Genomic DNA, 19,893 nt, shown 5'->3' with positions numbered 1-19,893 from the left:
TTAAGTATTAATACTATATATTGGCGGGTGTCTTTTGTTACTCAGCAAACACTAACAGATACGTCTGCCATTGTTTCTGTCACGCTTCGCACGGGGCTGACACTGGTGAATGCCCAATAAATATTTGCTGAATGTATGAGTGAGTCCATGAACAAAAGAACAACCAGTGGGTGAATGAATGGAGGGATGGGGAGAAATGTGAGGGAGGCAGCCCTTTTAGTCTCTTGGCCGGATCCATTCCTCAGAGTAGGAGGACTGAGGGACAATAGCCACCATCTCTGTAACTGTTGATTTCAGAGCCTGTGCTTCGAAAGGGAGATGTGATCAGATGTAATCCCCCAATCGCATCAGACCGACTTCCTTTGTCTTCTCTGTGGAGTACAGAGGAACTCCCACATTTCAGGTGCGCATACCCAGACTGCCTTAAAAACCAAACGATCTGCTACCACGTTTCAGGAAATGATGCTCAAACTGGCTATCCTAGTTATTAGTAGCATCGATATTTCTTCTTCCATCAACCACAGATAAAAAGGGCTGTGTTGGGAACACGGACCGTAATTTGGCCTCCGTGGAGTGCCTGAGTTTATCTTTATCGTGTACAACAGAAATCTTAATTTTCCACTTGTATTAAGTTCTTCTCGCTCCTGAGCCACAACCAGAAGGCAAAAAATCTTCAAAGCCATTGAACTGTGCTCACGTCTTTGTGTCGGATTCCAGCTTCAAGACGGAGTTGGGAAGACAAAACAGATTAATTAATTCAGGTGTCACAATTGTAATCGTCTAATTGGCTTTACTCCCCAGATTCTCAATGTTTTTAATTCAGCCAATAGTTGAGTGTTGGAGATTTCTACGGCATTTGTTAATCAACTACCAGAAAACATAGTTTTCCTTTTTAAAATGAGTTACTGGTGCAGGCAGGGAGGGAAGTGGAAAGAGAAAATAAATGGGCCAATTTTCTCATTTTTCATGCCGAAGAGTCAGTAAATACCGGTGAGAATTAAAACATGGAACCCAAGAGAAAGTCAGTGGCTTCAACTTCTATGACTTTGATAATCTGTTTTCTTAACTTTGAAGGGGGGGGGAACTTGTTTCTCCCGATTGTGTGTGCGTGTGTACACGTGTGCATATCCAACAGTTGGCAGTCTGTTTACTTTAACATCCGATTGTTTTATTGTTGAATCCAAGTAAAATCAAATCCTTTCTCATCGAAAATATCACGTATAGTAACATAGCCTGTTTTCAGCAAAGCACATTACTGGTTTTCTTTCATTCATACCTTGGAGACCAGGTGCTAACCATGGTCCTGATCTGGGAAGGAGGGTATGAAGGCACTTTTTTCTAAGGCATTATTCTTTGCACTTTTAAACATTGTTCACTTTTTTTTTTTAAGCATGAGCATGTATCCTTTTATGAAAACTATGAAGTCATTGCTTTTTTATGCCAAATAACGAAATATATATTTCCTACTTTCCTCCAAGTTAGATCTTTACTGCAAACCGTCTGGCTTTAGAAACCCATGGCAGAGCTAGTGTCTGGGGAAGCTGTCAGCCGGGCGTGGGTGGGCTGGTGAGAGGGATTCTGTGAGGTCAAGGGGGAGTCCTGGGGAGCACTAGGGAGGGGCAGAGACACACAGAACAGCAGAAACATCTCCTGTCCCACAGGCAGGTTGGCCTGGAAGATTGAGAAGGGTGAGTGAAGGCGTGGCCCTGGGCAGCAGAGAGCTTGCTAAAGGTCAAGGTTCAGGGGTCTCCAAGAAAGGGATCTTAGTGGCTCTCCTGCCCTCAGGGGTCCTGTCTGGTTAACTCACACTGCGAAATTCCAGAACACTGAGTGCTGGAGGCTGTCACAAGCTGTCACATTCCCAGTATTGTTCTATATAAAATCCAACATCCAGAAACATCCGGAGAGGCACGGAGGGCCTCCAGCCCTGTGTCGGAGAGTGGAGCTGTCCACTTGCTGCCCCTCTCGGGGGTTCCCCAGTGGCTGTGGGAGGCCATCCCACACACGCCCTGTGGCTGAGCAGCAGGGAGACCAGTGAAAACCCCTTCTAGCCACAGACGTGGTGCTCCAGCTCTCTCCTCTGTCTCCCCAGTGCCAGATGTTGACCCGCGGGTAACTTCCCGTCCTGTTGCAGGGGCTACAAAGTGACGAGCCCAGCCCTAACCCCAGGGACAACATACACTATCAAAAAGTAAGCAAAAGGAGCACAAGAAAATGCGGGAGGATTTGGTACAACCTTTGAGTAAAGAACACTTTTCTGAGTGCGACGCCAAACTCAGAAGCCACAAGAGATGGACAGATGGGACACCACAGCGAATCTCCTGCTGGGACACGCCCAAGACTTGGCAGATCCAAAGGCCTGATTTCTGTGAGAACAGCTCCTCCGAATCAGTAAGAAAAAGACTGACAAGTGACTGGATAAGAGGCAGGACTGGCAATAGGCCCGGAAAAGGGAACAGCAGCTACCACTAAATCACAGACTCACTTGGAAACAGAGAAATGCAGGGAGCTGCCCTCCCGCGGGTCAGGTGACGAGGGGCGGGGCTCCCTGCACGGGGCGGGGCCTCAGAGCTCCTTGCTCCCTGCAGACCCAGGGGTCGGTGTCCCTTCAGAGCTGCAGACCAGGTGTCTATCTCGCCTTCTCAGAAACCATGTTTGCAGTGCAAGCAAGCAGGATTCCTAAGCAAAAAGGTTTGAAGTGGAGGGGCGCCTGGGTGGCTCAGTGGGCAATTCGCAGATGTTCCCTCCTTTCCCCACGGGCAGCGCTTCCGCCTGCTGGTTCACTCGTGCAGTAAATATTCTCTGAGCAGTTACTGTGCTTGGCATTGTTCTGGGCCCTGGGGAAACAGCGAACAAACCCCCTGTCTTCGTGGCCCTTGCGTTCTGGCATCGGAGACAGACAAGTCTGTACCTGGCATTCAGGTGGTGCTGTATGCTAGAGGGGAGATGGAGAGCGCTGATAGGGTGTTGGGACGGACCTTGTGTGATTTTTACATACGGTTCTCAAGAAAGTCCCTGAAGAGATAGTGACATTTGAGCTGAGATCTCAAAGAAATGGGGGAGCCAGCCATAGAGATATCTGGGGCAAGGGCAAGTGTTCTAGATGGAGGGAACTGTGCGTGCAAGGGTCCTGTGGCAGAAGCAGAGCCAGTATGATCCAGGGAAGCAGGGAGGTCAGTGAGGCTGATGCTAAGTGAAAGATGGGAGGAGATGAGACCAAAGAGGTGGTACAGGGCCAGAGTCGGGCTTAGCACATCGCTGTGGACTAGGTGAGGCTGGCCAGTTCCCTGGCCAGTGCCAATCCATAAATAATCTGTTGAATTTGTATTTCAAATGTAGTGTCATTGTGGTGAGGGAAAATTCCCTTTAAACATTGTTTTTCCAGTCTATGAAAAGGAGGCATCAAATCATTTTTAAAATTTTTCTGCTTCAATTACTAATGTTTTCAAACATTTTCTCTTATTTAGTGATAAATTACATTAAGAACAAAGCCTATTTGGTCTGGGTGACTTTTCTCTAATGAGTTGTTTTATGCCGATTGGTAGAATTTTATCAAAAACTTCTGCATTTATCATTACAAGTGGTATTGATCACTTCTATTTTTCAGAAATAGGATTTTTTTCATGGTTCTAGAATATTCCATTATAAGAGGGTACCATAATCATTTAAGTGAGTTTCTGGGATTGAATATTGGAGAAGGGTTTGATTTAACAGTCTCCCTCCTCCTTCCCCTTCCTGTTCTTCCAGCCCACCCTCATGCATACGCACAGGACATGTATACACCCTACACACAGGACACGTGTACACAAATACCGACCCCAAGGGAAGAAGGATGGAGATGCTGGGTACTGTTCTCATTCTCTGGTTCCCTCCCTCCTGGGTCCTCTCCCCCAGACCCACCTCTGTGGGGCAGCCTGTCCGTGGACCTCCCTTGCCTTGCCTGGTCAGGCTTCCCACCACCTTGCCCTGGCTCCCTGTCTTTGCTGGCTTCCCTGGACCCTGGCCACATCTTGGTCTTGTTCCCAGCAGGAGGGGACTCTTTCCTGCAGGGAACCTCCCCTGTACTCCAGGCCTCTTCTTCATGTCTCGCTGTATCACCAACTTCCCCTGGTAAGTCCAGGACCACCCGAGATGCAGTCCCCTTGCAGATCCTAAACAGGAAGCAAGGCAGAAGTCCAGATTCCCCATAACACTGTAGTCAGGGTCTCCTCTGTGAAAATTAGCCACAGGAAACCTCCCAAAAATGGAGTCAGGAGGTGGGCAGGGGCAGCACTCATGCCCTACCTCATTTGTAGTCAGTTGCAGACCCAGCCGGAAGAGAGGGACTTGACCTTGCAGGTGGCTGCTACTCCTGGAAGAGAGCTTTCTTCCTCCCTGGACAGCAGCTTCGCCAGCAAGAAGCCACCACACCTGGAACCCCCAGTTTCCTCCAGTGGACTTTTAGCTCATAACCACGCTCCCAGTATCCTTTTCTCCTTAAAAAGCTTGCCTCTGTATCAACCCAGAGTTGCCCACAGTTTTGCCACAGCTTGTTGGTCCCAGATTGCAATTCTTTGATTCCACAATAAACCCATCTGTTGCTGGTAACATAACTGGCAGTTTTATTTTTCAGGTTAACACCTCTAAAGGACCCACACATCCCGCCTTCCCCTCTCTCCCCCACTTTTCTTGTTTCCCCTCCAAACTCCAGCATTATGAGGGAGGGTTTTCCCCATGTGGCAGCCTATATGATGTCTTTCTGCCCCTTGAAAAGGGATGCCCCTTCTTCGGGATATTTATTTTCATCTGGCAGAAAAGCATTACAATGGAGTGATTTTTTATCTAGAAAACTTTCAGGATAAATACACAAATCTGCAGTTACCTCTGCCATGAATAGCAGGCTCCCCTTAGAGGATGTCCTTGTGCGGTGCACAACATGCTCTCCCAGACCTTGCCTTCGTAGCTCTTCTTCATATGTATAGATCATATATGTGTTCTTCCTAGTTCTATCTTCATGACTAAGCACTAGGCATTTCTGCATCTCGGGAGAAACTCTAACATCAAATGGTCAAAACCAGCATCCTACTAGAAAGCTCAAGTACCCACTTGTGCTATCTGGGGACGGTAAATTCCTGTTTAGTTTTAGGAGGTGGACTGTTTCAAGAACACGTTAAAAGGGGAAGGTTAAAAGGTGTCAGCCTAAGTGTGGGCAAATAGGTTTCCTTCTTTATATGGGCTGGAGACTCAAGTCCTCTCTCAAACCCCACCCGCTTCCCCATTTTACAGGTTTAGAAATTGAGCCCTGTATCCCATGCTAAGCAACTCTTCCAGGGTCACCTTGTGAAATGCTAGACTGTGTGGCCTTCCCCCTTGGAATCCCCTAACACCTCAGTAAATTGGAACAGGAGACCAGAGAACATGGGAGATGAGCCCAACAGGACCCCCTGCTTCCCACCCCTGCTGCTTTCCCCTTGGCCGCTGGACATTGGCGGCTTCTGAACACCTTGGGCTGTGAGCCGGGATGTCCGTTTTCACTTAGGGAACATTTTTACACGGCAGTCGAAAGCCATTTAAGAAATAAACGCTGGGAAGATGATAATGGAAATGCTGGTAACCTTTAATGACAGCGGCGCTTGCAAAACGTACAGTTCAGGAAGGGCTGACGCTTGATCCAAAAAGCTCTTGTTAAAATCCAATCATCTTCCGCAATGAGCATTAGCAGGAAATGCCTGCGATGAACAAAAACACAGGAAAGGTTAATGGCCTTCTTCGCTAAAATGATTCGGGGTTTTATCTCACGTTCCGACTCATCCTCGCACTATGCACACGCTGAAGGTTTTTTTTTTTTTTCCTTTTTGGTAATCAGGAGAAAAATTGATTACCAAAATTATAATTAAGAGGTGGGAAAAGCTGCAACAATTTGGCTGCTTCATTTAGCACATATTTCAGGTTAATTGCGTGATTTTACTAATGAAGATATTTGCATGAATATTTTCAGTGGCTACGTTCAACTTACTGTGCAGCGAGCACTCTGCCAAGTAGATAGGACTTTGTTTTTTGTTGGATTCAGGATGGGACAGAGGCTGAAACTCTCAGGGACATCCATAGGGAATGCCCAGCTTCACGCATCAGGATCCTAATTGGGAATCCGTCAAAGCCCCCTGGTAGAGTCCATACTCCCTGCTTACATAGCCGGGTCCTTCTCTGATTTTGCAGGAGACCGGATGATTCCAAAGATACTGGAGAAGCCACCTTTACCACCAGTTTTTGAAGAAGTATTATTAAAAAGAAGTATTTCCCCCATGCCTATCCCATCCCCACAGGTAATCACAACTTATGCCCGCTTTTTAAAAAAATAAATGATTATTGAAAAATAAGAGAGAAATTTTAAAATATAAAATAGCAAAAGAAAATAAAAATTATCCGTACTTTAACTATTCAAAGATAACCACTGTTAAACTTTAGAAGGGCGTAGGGGCACCTGGATGGCTCAGCCGGTTGAGCATCTGATTCTTGATAATAGCTCGGGTCATGATCTCGGGGTTCTGAGATCGAGCCCCGCGTCTGGCTCTACGCTCAATGGGCAGTCTGCTTGAGATGCCCTCTCTCCCTCTCCTTCTGCCTCTCCCCACCGCCCATTCACACACTCTCAACAATTAAATACATTAACAAATTGTAAGAAAAAAGTTTAGAGGGTGTACTATTCTCAATGTTTTTCCTTTGCATAAATGTACATTTTTACCAAAATGGATTCTTCCGTAGATATGGTTTTTAAAAGTTAAACTCCTGTTTCACTCAGCAATAAACTGGGGACACTTTTTCTATCAGTAAACTCTCTTTCTACCACTTTGTGAAGGTATGAGGTCTTTCATAATGGAGACGGGCCATAATTTGTCGAAGTGATCCCCTCTTGTTGGGCCTCAAGGCTGAATGCACCTGTTCCCTGTTAAAAGCAGCAAGCACGGGCACCTGGGTGGCTCAGTGGGTTAAGCCTCTGCTTTCAGCTCAGGTCATGATCTCAGGGTCCTGGGATCTGGTCCCACATCGGGCTCTCTGCTCAGCAGGGAGCCTACTTCCCTCTCTCTCTCTGCCTGCCTCTCTGCCTACTTATGATCTCTGTCTGTCAAATAAATAAAATCTTAAAAAAAAAAAAAAAGACAGTGAACACTCTTTGAAACTCCTAAGCACACCTATCATTTCCCGAAGATAAATTCGCAGATACTAAATGCTTGGAAAGCCTTAGTAGATGTTGCAATTTGGCCCTGCAAACATATCGACTTAAAACCCCACCAGCCATATGGGTTAAGGCCCATTTTCCCACATTCTCACCAATGTCAGGACCTGATGCCATCATTTGAAAACACTAGCTAAAAAAAATTCATCTCTTAGTGGATTTAATTTGCATTTCTTCAGTTACCAGTGGTTATTTATTAGCCGTTTGGGGTTCTTCGTGAATTGCCCTCGCAAATGCTTTGCCCATCTTTTTAAATTGGGTTCGTTTTTCTGTGTCGTCGGATCTGTGTTTTAAGGACATTGAGCTGTATATATGAGACAACACTTATTATTATTTTTTTTTTACTAACATTTTGGATTGGCGCAGAAACTAAAATGATTACATTTTGCTTACTGTGTTCGTCCTCCGCGAGAGAGCTGGGCGGGGAGTGGGAGCCGCCCCAGGAAGGACCGGCAGGTGAGTGTGGGGTGGTGGGCAGTGAGGGTGCTGCTGGCCGTGCTCTACTGGGCTAGCCCACCTGATTCTCACGGTGTTAAAACGTTGGTTTTGCAGATGAAGAAATAGAGGTTCAGAGGGCTTCAGGACTTGTCCCAGGTCCCACAGGGACCGTGGCAGGATTTGACCCCTAGCGGGTGTCTCCAGGGCTGGAACGTGACTACAACAGATCAGAGAACACGCTTCTGTGTCTTGAAACTCAGGCTCCAGGCAGCCAGACCTGTCGGAATGGGTCTCCGGTAGAAATGCTTGGCACGTGTCGCAGCAAATCCAATGGCAGTTGATTAAACTAATAGGGGTTTTCATAAAAGGACATTTATTTGCGGGTTCACGTGACGTAGACAGTGAGTCATGCGTGAACGGATTTGTCAGAACTGCAAAGGCTCTCTGATGGCGTCTGTGACTGTGTGTGTCTTCTGGGTATCCGAGCATCATCTGGGCCGTTTCTGGGTCAAGGCTTGAGAGGAGAGGCTGTGGCTGGACAGATGTGGGAGATCAAAGGCATGGTTGATAGAGAAAGGCGGTCTGCAGCCCCAGTGAAGGGTGTGGGCTCCATCCCAGTTCCCTTGGGCATGCTTGGGGGGGCCGCCCTCCAGGGCTGGGGACACTGGGAGCCGCTTCCAGGGACTGAGAAGCACCACCTCCCGGCTCTGGCTCTGCTCAGTGGAGATGCATATCCTCCCCCGCAACCACCAAACCCAATAACCCTGCTTGTGCGCTGACGTGTGAGTGCCCTGGTGAGGTCAGGACCCTTCTTAGGAGGCCTTCCCTATCCTGCCTCCTGTGAGACAGCAAGACTATGAGAGGCACCGTGCAAATGAAGCCTTCCCCAGGTCCCCCCTTAGCATCCAGAGCAGGTGCGGACAGAGGGGAAGAGCAGGGCAGGGGAGGGGCTAGGGCTTGGACCCCGGATGCTGGGCCAACCTCTGGCTAGGAAGGAAGGGCTTCTCTTTCCAAGCTGAGATGCCCCATGGCTAGAATCTGGAAAATGTCAGGAAAACTAAAAAAAAAAAAAAAAAAGCAAAAAAAAAAAAGTTCTCTTGGGAAGCTATTTCGCAGGACTCTGAAATGCAATGAATGACCCCTGGTTGGGTCCTTCCTCTGGGGGGGGGGAATTGCCCCCCTTTGTAGGATCGGAGAACATGATTGGGTTGTTACAAAATAATATTGGCTCAGTTGGAGCTTCCTGAACTTGATATTGTGCCTGATTATGGAGGGGCAGGTCCTTGTTCTTAGGGACACGGGCTGATGGAGTGGAGGATAAAGTGTCATGATGCCTGCAAGTCATCCTGACTTAGAGGTGGCAGAGGGCTTCCTGAGAAACTGCCAGAAAGATGACAGTATTTGTTAATGGCAAACGTTGACAAGTGACGGATCCAGGCGAGGGGCAAATGCATGCAGGTGTACGTTGTCCTGTTTCTGCAGCTTTTCTGTAGATTTGAGGTTTTTCCAAATCAAACATTTTTCATAATATGATATAAAATTCTAAGCATCTCAGTGATGTGTGCTGAAGAATGACAGCTAATAAGGGCACAAAGTCCAGATTCCCGAGCCCTCCGTGGATTTGCCCCAAATGACCTAGGATGGCAGATGACCTGTGGGGTCACTCAGACCCTGAATGGGGACCCGTCCCGATCGCAGGGGTGCTGTCAGCCATGGCACTCAGCCGTTGCCCCTCGGGGTCAGCTTCAGCCGAGTTCAGACCCTTCCCGGGTGGCCCAGGCACGTTGGCCCAGCTGGTGACAACTGAGGGCCACCACAGCCCTGCAGCTCTGGGGGCCAACCAAGGCCACCTGGCAGCTCCCCTCGCCGATGCCACTGACCCCAGGACAACCCCAATGAACGTCCAGGGTGTCAGCTCCCCCCAACCCGCCGCAGGCTCCCCTGTGACCTCCCCCTCCCACTCACCTGCCACCCCACGCCTTGTCTCACCTTGTGTACACATGTCACATACCATGGATGTTTCTGGAAAGCCGTCTTATCTGAAATCTTTCCAGCACAAGGACAAAAGAGAGCACAAGATGAGGAATGCCTATGCACCCCCCACCAGTGGAAGGTTCTCAGCCCAATGTCACGTTTGCTCAGACTTGCTGCTCTAGAAGGAGGGGCGTGTCCCCCTCCGCTGAGGCCTCCCAGTACCTGCCTCCCTCCCTTTCCCGCCCGCTCCCAGTATCCTCCCGTGAGCTCGGCATTCCTCCTCCACGGGGCTGCGTCTGTACGTGTGATGCATATAACGCATCTGTATGCAATACGTGGTACCATATGTGTGGTTCCAGTCTGTTCTGTTTGCCCTGGGTTTCCTACGCCCCTGAATTTCAGCACACTGTGTGGATTTATCCTTTCTTCGAAGGACGGACGTGTGGGTTGTATGTGGTTTTCTTCTTCACAAGCAATACTACAGCAGCCGGCCCACCTTGAGCTGCCAGGACTGGTCACTGAGGTGTATTTACCTCTAAGGGGAAGAGAATCTGGGGGAACGTGGGGGGTATTAGGCAGGAAGCTGCCATCTGAATGTCACACAGAGCTCATGGCAGATCCCCATGGTCATTCCCGCCTCCCCCTCTCACTTCTGTCCCCCCGCGCCAGGGGCAGCTGCTGTGGGCAGGCAGTGCAGGGGAGTGAGCAGCCCCAGACTCCCGGGGCCTTACACCAGGTAAGGGGGTGGGGGTGGGCGGAGATTCAGTGTGAGAAATTGGCCCACACAATTAGGGGGACCGAGAGGTCCCACGACCTGCCATCCACGAGCCGGCACCCCAGGAAAGCCAGCGGGGTCCTCCCGTCCAAGTCCAAAGGCGTAAGAACCAGGGGAGCCGATGCTGTAAAGCCTGGGAGGAGGCCAGAGCGGAGTCCCACCTCCATCAGTGACAGAGGAAAGAGGTACATTCTTTCCTCCTCTACCTTCTGTTCAACTCAGACCCTCCAGGGACCAGAGGGTGCCCACCCGCACGGAGGAGGGCAGTCTCCTGACTCGGGTTTTCAGATGCGATCTCCTCCCGAAACACCCTCACGGACACACACCCGGAGACAGTGCTCCCTCCAGGCATCCCACAGCCAGTCCAGCTGCCCCAGAAAACCAGCCATCCCCGATTCCTCCCTCCTGATCCTCTGGAACAAGGGTTGTTTCCTAAGGATTCGAACAGAGTCGGTCTTAGACAGAAAATGGGACGTGAGCTATAAATTCTGGTCCAAACTGCCACGCAGCCACGGGCTCCCTGTTGCCCAGAGCCGCGACAGGTGTGCAGGGCTCACAGGGGGAGCCGCTCAGCTTGTTAATGAGTAAGACTGGGTTGTTAGCACACACTCAGGAGCTGTGGTTTGTTTAATTAAACACTAAGAGGATAGTACAGAAATCAATACCCAGTCCCATTCTCCAAAGCCAAAGACATCCAGAAACTGTAGGTCATCCGCGCTTTGGAGGGACACATCCCCAAATAATAAGGCAGATAGCCATCTGTCAGCATCCTCTGGCCTCTGCATTTCGTGCTGGCTGGGAGAACGGGAGCTATTAGCTGTGTTCTTTGGGGTTAGGAATCAATAACGAGCCAATTATTGATAGACACACACTGCTAAGCAGACAAAAAATTACACAAGGACTTTGGAAGAATGATTGCTGTATTCTTTAGAACAATGGCTGTACAATTCCAGCTTTCACGTCCCTATAACATCTTCACCAAGATTTATGGGGCTTTTGTAATACCTAATTGGGATTGGTAACAAGACCCTCGCTTTTCACTGTGTGGAATGTTTGAAGCATTCATCAAACCTAGATGAAAAGGAAAGAAGTAAAATCACACTCAGTCTCAGAAATTCTGTGGAAGGGGCCTCGGGGTGCCGGGAGGCCGCCTGGTACTCCGTGGTGAGCATGTCCTTGAGTCCTCACACCCGGTCAGCCCCTCCTCACAGGCCACGGAACGGGGCTCAGAGAGGTGCTCTGCCTTGACCAGTGTCACTCAGCTCAACAGTGGTGGGACTGAGATTCCAGAGGACAGCCGAGGAGCAAAACTGCTCCCCTCTTTACCAGTCTGTATCCCAGGATCTCTGTAGGATCTGACATTGTCGTGGTGTCAGCAAGATGCCTCTAGAGTAGGAGGAGCCAGGAGAATGGGAAAGGTGGGGGGGACTCAGCAACAGTATGATTTGCAAGTCAAGGGTAACTGTCCCTGCAGCAGGATTGTCCCCTCCCTGCCTGTGGACCTAATACCTTGTTTAATATAACCAATGGGTTGCATTCACTTTGCTGGTCTGGAGATACCTAAACCTCCTAGGATCCTTCATATATATTTCTCTTAAGCTGGGTCTCCTTTGTCCTGTATTCATGGGGACTGGGGAGGAGAGAGTAATAACCTAATTCTTAGCATTCACCCACATGTGATTTACTCTAGTGGTTCTCCAACCGTCCTTTCAACCTGTTGAGATTTTTTCAAATCATAATTCTGTGATCTGGGCTGAGTCAGAGGTCTAAGAGCCCTCTCTTTTTGTTCTCACACCCAAATCTGATAAATACACCTTCCGTTTCGTCTGGGATGAGCAGACGAGCGTGCACACAGGAAAATGAACTGTCAGGAGCATCTTCTGGGCCATGCACCAGCCCTCCACCAAAAGGTGCAAAGACCTTCCCAAATTCTGTAACTCCTCACAGCATGTTCTTTCGGTCCTGTCAAGCCCTAGTGGGGCCAAGCTCCTAGCCATCTACATATCAAAGACCCTCCCTGTGGTCTGCATTATAATTCTGGGTTGCAAGCCCCATGAGGGCAGGGACAACGTCCTGTTGCTCACACCTGCGTCCAGTCCACGGCACCCAGCCTGTGCAGGTACACACCCATGTGCTGGAGGAAGGGAGGGATGGAGACTGACACCCTGTGGCCCCTCCTCCATCACCACCCAGCAGGTTAGCATTTTCGGAGGGGGCCAGTGCTGTCGGGTTTCTAGAGTTGTGGCTCTTGGATGGGGGAGCTGTCACTCCCTAGGGGCTGCTCCGGAAGCTGGCGGGATTCTGACTGTCCCAATGCCTAGCCTGGCCTTCAGGGGGAGGCTCGATGTCCTGCAGTGCCTGGGACCATCAATCCAAAAGGGACCCTATTTATTCAACCATAAAATTTAGAACCCAGAAAAGCTTGGGGAGAAGGGAAGTCACTGGGACTCGGGGCTGGTTCGGAATGGGGTTGTTGGTCATCAGGCAAACTTTCAGATACGAGATAAGTAAGTTCTGGGGGATCTAAGACAGAGTGTGGTGGCTATAGCTAATAATACAGAATTGTATACTTTAAATTTGCTAAGAGAGTGCGTTTTAGGTGGTCTCACCACACACGCACATGCAAAGGAAACTTGGGAGGCAATAGATGTTAATTAGCTTGATTGTGGCAATCATTTCACAGTGTATGTGCAGATGAAGCCGTAACATTGTACACCCTAAATATGTAGGATTTGTATCTGTTATACCCTAATAAAACTGAAGAAGGAAAAGTTCTTCTGTTCTGTTGACATATAAGTCCAAGGCATCTTTTATAGTTTTAATATACATAGAATATGCTAGTTTACACTCTTATGTGGATGAGTATAAAGGGGAGCAACAAAGATGTTACTGGGGCTTCAAGGAGCTTTCGGTCTGGTTAGGAGTTGAGTGTAAAATGACAAAATGAGAGGAACCCTGACCTCTCCTAGGGGAAGGAAGTGATGGCAGACCAGGAGGATGAGGAGGAGTTAACCAGGTGAAGGAGGGAAGATAGAGTGAACCAGGCAGAGTAAACAGCATCTGCAAAGGCCTGGTGGCAAGTAGGACAAGACATTTAAAAGATAGCACTGTGGGGTTTTTTTTTCTTTCTGTCTTACATGGTTGCTAATTTTTTTTTTTTTTTTTAAGATTTAAATATTTATTTGACAGAGAGAGATCATAAGTAGGCAGAGAGGCAGGCAGAGAGAGAGGGGGAAGCAGGCTCCCTGCTGAGCAGACAGCTGGATGCAGGGCTCCATCCCAGGACCCTGAGATCATGACCTGAGCTGAAAGCAGAGGCTTAACCCTCTGAGCCACCCAGGCGCCCCACATGGTTGCTAATTTCATATCTACTTCTCATATTGTACTGAAAGCTTCCTGAAGGCCGAGGCCATTTCTTACCCATCACTGTCTCCTCCACCTCCCTTGCCCAATCCACAACCCCGCAAAATGTTAAATTTCATTGATCTGGAGGCAGTAGATACTATAAAGCCCCGTGCATATCTGGGGAAGGTTCCCAGGCCCCCTTCCACAATCTACTATTTCTCTGCTCCCATGAATCACTTCCTTTCTTTGGGTCTCAGTTTCCAAAAAGGAAACCAAAGGGCTTTCTCCGACTCCAAAGAAACCACTAAGGAGCAAGGGAGATGTTCTGGGGGTACTTTGTGCCACCTCCACAGACTTTCAGGCGTCACCACGATAGACCTAATCATAAAGAGAAAGCTTTCTGGAGCTCTGCATTAATTACCATCATTGGAGAGACATATCTATATTTACATAATAGCTTTCCAGGTTTTGCTGGTTCCAAGTCAAGCTAACAAATTTGTAGCTATTAAGGAACACAAATTGCTGTGGTATGCTTTAAATTCTGCAAATGGAAAACTTTGTCTGTTTAGAGAAGTGGCTAGAACCCAGAGCAATTAGTGTCTCATAGTTCGTTAATGTTGGAGACGCACAAAGATACGGTGTAAAATGTCTGCCTTAATATCTTAAGTGAAAAAAAAGGCGTTTGAAGAAAGCACCATCAGGTTAGGCATATTAATACAATAGCACTTTTCTTTCCTTTCTTTTTTTTTTCAAAATGTGAAAGGCTCCTTGTGATGTCTTTAAAGGGGACAGCCGATGCCCGCATCCTGATTTTTACCAATTAATGGCCCCATCTTGGATGCTGATCACAGTCTGATTGTGGAGGAAAAGTAGGGAGACAGCTGCCTAGGGAAGCAGGGGTCGGGGTTGCAAGACTGGCTGGGAACGGCTGACCCAGCGGGTGCACCCATCCTGGCGCGGTCATCGTCTTCTGACGGCTAAGTGAGCTCCTGCAAACTCTTGATCAAAACGCGTGAGAACTCCGCCAACTCGGCTCGGCGAGGCTGGCGTGGTGAGGGTCACAGTTAATGGATTTCTGTCCAGAACCCTGCTCCTTCTCTGGAAAAGAACAGCATCTCTTCCTCCAAGACCATGCTTCTCACGGGCTCCACGTGCCTCGGAATCTCCTGGAGGCTCTTACCACGTTCTGACATGCTGTGCCCCCAGCTGCTCTGCCGCAGGCCAGCTGTGAGGCCCAGTGTCGGGGGGCTGCCAGGCTGTGACCCCGGACAGCGCCCCGCAGATGGCTCCCCGCCGGTGGGGGACCAGGAGGCCGGAGCAACCCAGACTGACCAGGGACAGAGGGAGGATTCCTGCTCCAAAGCCGGGAGGCCCACCCTTTCCCAGGTTTGACACCATCAGCTAATGAGCCCTTCTTTTGCTTAACTAGTTTGTGTTGGCGTTCTGTCGTGCCTAACCCAGAAAATCCGGGGTACCATTCAGGGCGCACAGCTAAATTTAAATTTCAGATAATGAATGATTTTTTTTAGGGTAAATGGGTGCCAAATATGGCATGAGATACACGGATACCCCCCCGCCAAATTGTTCATCTGAAATTCAAATTCAGTTGCATATCCTGTGGTTTTGTTCACTAAATCTGGCAACCTGAGCTTGGGAGCAAGGCAGGCCTGGGTCGGCCTCTCTGCCCCATCGCTGACCGTGGCATTGGCAATATCCACGGCCGGTTTCTGGGCTCCTGGGCAAGTGGTCTGGGCAGTCGAGCCCCTGCCAGTGATTGGGGCAGGGCGGTGGGGGGAGGGAGAAGCAGGTGTTTCTGGCCCCAGCTAGCCCTGGAAAACCCGTGTTCTCATATTTAGACCATAGATTAGTTGATTCCTCTAGGAATCCCCATAATGGAAGTCATGCACTGTGTGCTTTTGGGGCCAGGCCTCTTTCAACTCAGCAAAATGTTAGTCGCATCCCCTAACAAACAACCATTTCTTTTTCGTGGTGAGGACATTGAAGACCGACTCTCAGCAGCTTGCGAGTGTATAATCCAGTATCATGAACTGAAATCCCCACGCGGTCCATGAGATCTCCAGAAGTTACTCGTCTCTGCGTTCGAAGTTTCTCCTCTTGACCCATATCTCCCTGTTCCCACATTCCCTCGTAATTGCCTCGACTGTGTTTCTGTGAGTTTGGCATTTTTAGATCGGCCCCAGGGGACATCAGACAGTACTTGTTCTCCCATGTATTCCACTTAGCACAGTGGCCTCGTGGTTTATCCGTGCTGTGGCACGTGGCAGGATTTCCTCCTTCCTCATAATACATACGCCGCATCTTTATCCATTCACCTTCCGATGGGCCCTTGGGTTGCTTCTATGTCCGGGCTGTTACGAATAACACTGCAGTGAACCCAGGCGTGCGAGTGCCTCTTGAAGGTCCTGTTTGATGTCTCTGGCCGTGCCTCCCTGAACGTGCCCAGTGTCATCCGGTCTCACAAGATCCTGCTGTCATTTCCCTGGTATACAGACCCAGAAGTGGAACGGCTGGATCACAGGGTATTTCCGTTTCTAACTTTCTGAGGACCCTCCGTCCCGTTTCCCACAGTGGCTGCACGGGCTCGCCTTCCCACCAACAGAGCACGATGGTTCCCTTTTTTTCAACAGGCTCACCAGCTCTTGTTCTCACGTGTTCTTTTGACGGTGGTCGTTCTGACAGGTGTGAGGATGCATCTCCAGGTGGTTCTGACCCCCATTTCCCAGGTGAGCAGGGATACGGAGCATCTTTTCAGGTACAAGTTGGCCATTCACCTGTCTTTGGAAAAAATGTCTTCTTCATTGCTTTGCCCACTTCTTAATCAGGTTATTGGTTAGTAATCCATTCGTTTTCATTGCTGAGTGGGGTTCTGTCGTCTGAATATGCCACTTCTTAAAAAAGAAACCCTCATTCTCCTGTTGCTGGACGATGACGTTGTTTCCAGTTTGGGACTGTTGTGAATAAAGCCATGGAGAACATTTGCATACACATCTTTGTGTAAACACATTTTCATTTCTCGTGAGTAAAAATACAGGGATGGAATGGTATGGTTGCAGCGGAAGGAGAGTGTTAATTTCAAAAGAAATTTACAGACTTTGTCTAAGGCGTTTGCGTGAAGCTATACCAGGGCTTGAACTTCGGTTAGGATGACACAGGTCATCTGATCATAAGGCTACGAATCAGGATCTCTGAGATCCATTCTCTGCTTCCCTTGTAATGCCAGTGTCACTGTTTTCTAATACGAAATTCTCCGGGTAATTAGCTGCACAGAAGGTTGCTGAGTGGGTAGACCCTCCCTTTTCCCAGAACATCTGCAAAGATCAGAAATCAGAGGCAAGTTCTCTTGCACAGCATTGTATATTTTATCAGCTTTATTGGGGTATAACTGACAACTGGAAATTGTGCATATTTGAGGCGTATGCCTTGGTGTTTGATACACGTATACGTCGTGACCTGATTGCCATGATCAAGCTAGTTAATGCATCCGTCACATCACTGATTAACATCTTTTATGGGGGGGGGGTGGGAGGATGGTAAGAGTAGTTAAGGTCTCTCTCTTAGTAAATGTCAAGTGCACAATACAGGACGGCTGTCAAGGTATCTAACATAGTCCGAGAGGTGGGCGCGAGGCTGGTGTTTCCTGGTTGATGCCATCAGCTCCAGATTAGAGAGCGGAGATACAAAGGGCCTTTCCATTCAGCAGCCCCCCATGCCACCCCAGGGCTGCAGGTAACACATACCCACAATAAGGCGTCAGGTGACACAGTCACTCTGCCCTGTGCCTTCACTACAGACCTTTATAGTTAAGAAACAGCCTTAGGGGCTCCTGGGTGGCTCAGTGGGTTAAGTGTCTGCCTTCAGCTCAGGTCGTGATCCCAGGGTCTTGGGATCGAGCTCTGCATCAGCGGGGAACCTGTTTCTCCCTCTGCCTGCTGCTCCCCTCCTTGTCCATGCTTGTGCTGTCTCTCTCTCTCTGACAAATAAATAAATAGAATCTTTTTTAAAAAATGACATTTAAATTTGTTTAAGTTGTCCATAATGAGGGATGCCTGGGTGGCCCAGTCAGTTAAGCGTCTGCCTTTGGCTCAGGTCATGATCCCAGGGTCCTGGGATGGAGTCCTGCAGCGGTAGCCTGCTTCTCCCTCTGTGTGCTGCTCCCTCTGCTTGTGCTCTCTCTCTCTCTCTCTCTCTCTCTCTCTCTGATTGATAGATAGATAGAACTCTTTTTTTTAAAGTTTTCCATAATGAGTAGTTCTGAGGAATATGTAACCCCACAAATAATTTCGAGACCAAGCCTCTCAGTCTGTCACATAAAGAGTCCATCCTTCACACAGACAGAAAACAGATTGCTCGTCTGAAGAGACTCCTGCTACAGAGAGAGCATTTGGAGGAAGGTTTTCATTATTACGTCACTTCTCTCCCCAAAATAAACCACACTGGAATTTTGAAAGGTATCCTCTCTGAAAGTGTTCACAGCACTGTCCACAGCAGCCAAGCTATGGAAGGAGCCCAGATGTCTGTCAACAGGTGAATGGAGAAAGAAGATGGGACACACACACACGCACGCACACGCACACACACACTACTCAGCCATCAACAAGAATGAAATCTTGCCATTTGCAATGACGTGGATGGAACTAGAGGGTATTATGCCAAGGGAAATAAGTCAATCATCAGAGAAAGACAATTGCTTTATAATAGGCCTGCATCTGTACCCTGCGAACTTTCTTACTGAGGGATATGTTCGGTCAAAATGCTTGGAGACTGTATCAGTTTCCTGTGGCTGCTGAAACAAAGTAACCCTGAGTGGCAAAAAACAACACACGGTTGATGTTTACTGGAAGTCACTAGTCCAGGATGGGGCCCACCAGGCTAAAATCAGGGTGTCAGCAGGACTGAGATCCTTACAGAGGCTGTAAGGGTGAATCCCTTCCTTGCCTTTCTGGCTGCTACAGGTCACCTGTGTCCCTGAGCTCCCATGTCATACCTCCTCCTCCGACTTTCCCTCCTGCCTAGCTTTTTTTTTTTTTTAAGTTTTATTTATTTATTTTAGAGACAGAGAGTGCAAGTGGGGGAAGGGCAGAGGGAGAGAATCTCAAGCAGACGCCCAGCTGAGCGTGGAGCCCAGTGCGGGTTTGCTCTCAAGACCCCGAGATCATGACCGGAGCTGAAACCAGAGTCAGAGGCTTAACCAACCAAGCCACCCGGGGGTACCTCCTGCCTCACGTTGACAAGGACCCTTGTGATGATGCGGGGCTGACCTAGATAGTCTCCCCATCTCCAGGTCCTCAATTCAACTACATCTGCAAAGCCCCATTTACCACACAAGCTCACTTTCAAGGTTGTGCTTTGAGGGGAGCTGGACCCCATCTTTAGCTAATGCATATGGTATTTTCTTCTGTCACATTTCTGCCCTTTTGGCTAAAAGTAATAAACCTCCTCCTGTTTGAGTAACAGGAAATTGAGATCCTCTTCTGCCAGTCTACTGGGTCAGCTAGACCAAGGTTCAGATCTTGACTCAGGCACTTCTCCCTGTATGATCTGGACACATTTCCTCCCCTTTAGTTAGAAAAGAAAAGCTAATCTAGATGTTGCGGGATGGCAGGGAGGACAAAAGGCCACAATGTATAAATCGCTTTCACAGGAGGTCTGCTAAGAAATGTCAGTTTCTCTCCCCCAGTAGGGTCAGAATTTCTACCTGCACAATTCTGCATCCATGGAGAAAACCTCACCAGGAAAGATGCAGAAAGAGGAGAGCAAGTCCAATCCAAGAGTAAACACCACTTTGCACCAATTTCACGGTTTCGTTTAGGGATTAACAGACAGACTGCTTCATTCACAGCTTCCTGAAAACAGTGCCAAGCATGACATTGATAAATCAACCAACTTAGAACCAAATGCATCCTTGACCTGGCAAGGGGCACCGAAATAATTTCCTTGAAAACAGCGATCTCCCTAATTGAGCAGCCGCATGCTTTGACAATTTCCCAGATTCACAGAACGTAAACACAATCAGCCATATTTGTTCTACAAAGTGCCTTGATTCTCATTGGAGATCTCGAAGAGTGTGCATGTTGGAGAAACCCATTCACAGGTGGACATCCTCCAAAGGAAACATCTTCATTTTCCT

The sequence above is a fragment of the Lutra lutra genome, chromosome 17, assembly GCF_902655055.1.
Source record: "Lutra lutra chromosome 17, mLutLut1.2, whole genome shotgun sequence".
Classification (NCBI taxonomy): Eukaryota; Metazoa; Chordata; class Mammalia; order Carnivora; family Mustelidae; genus Lutra; species Lutra lutra.
This window is presented reverse-complemented; position numbering follows the sequence as displayed.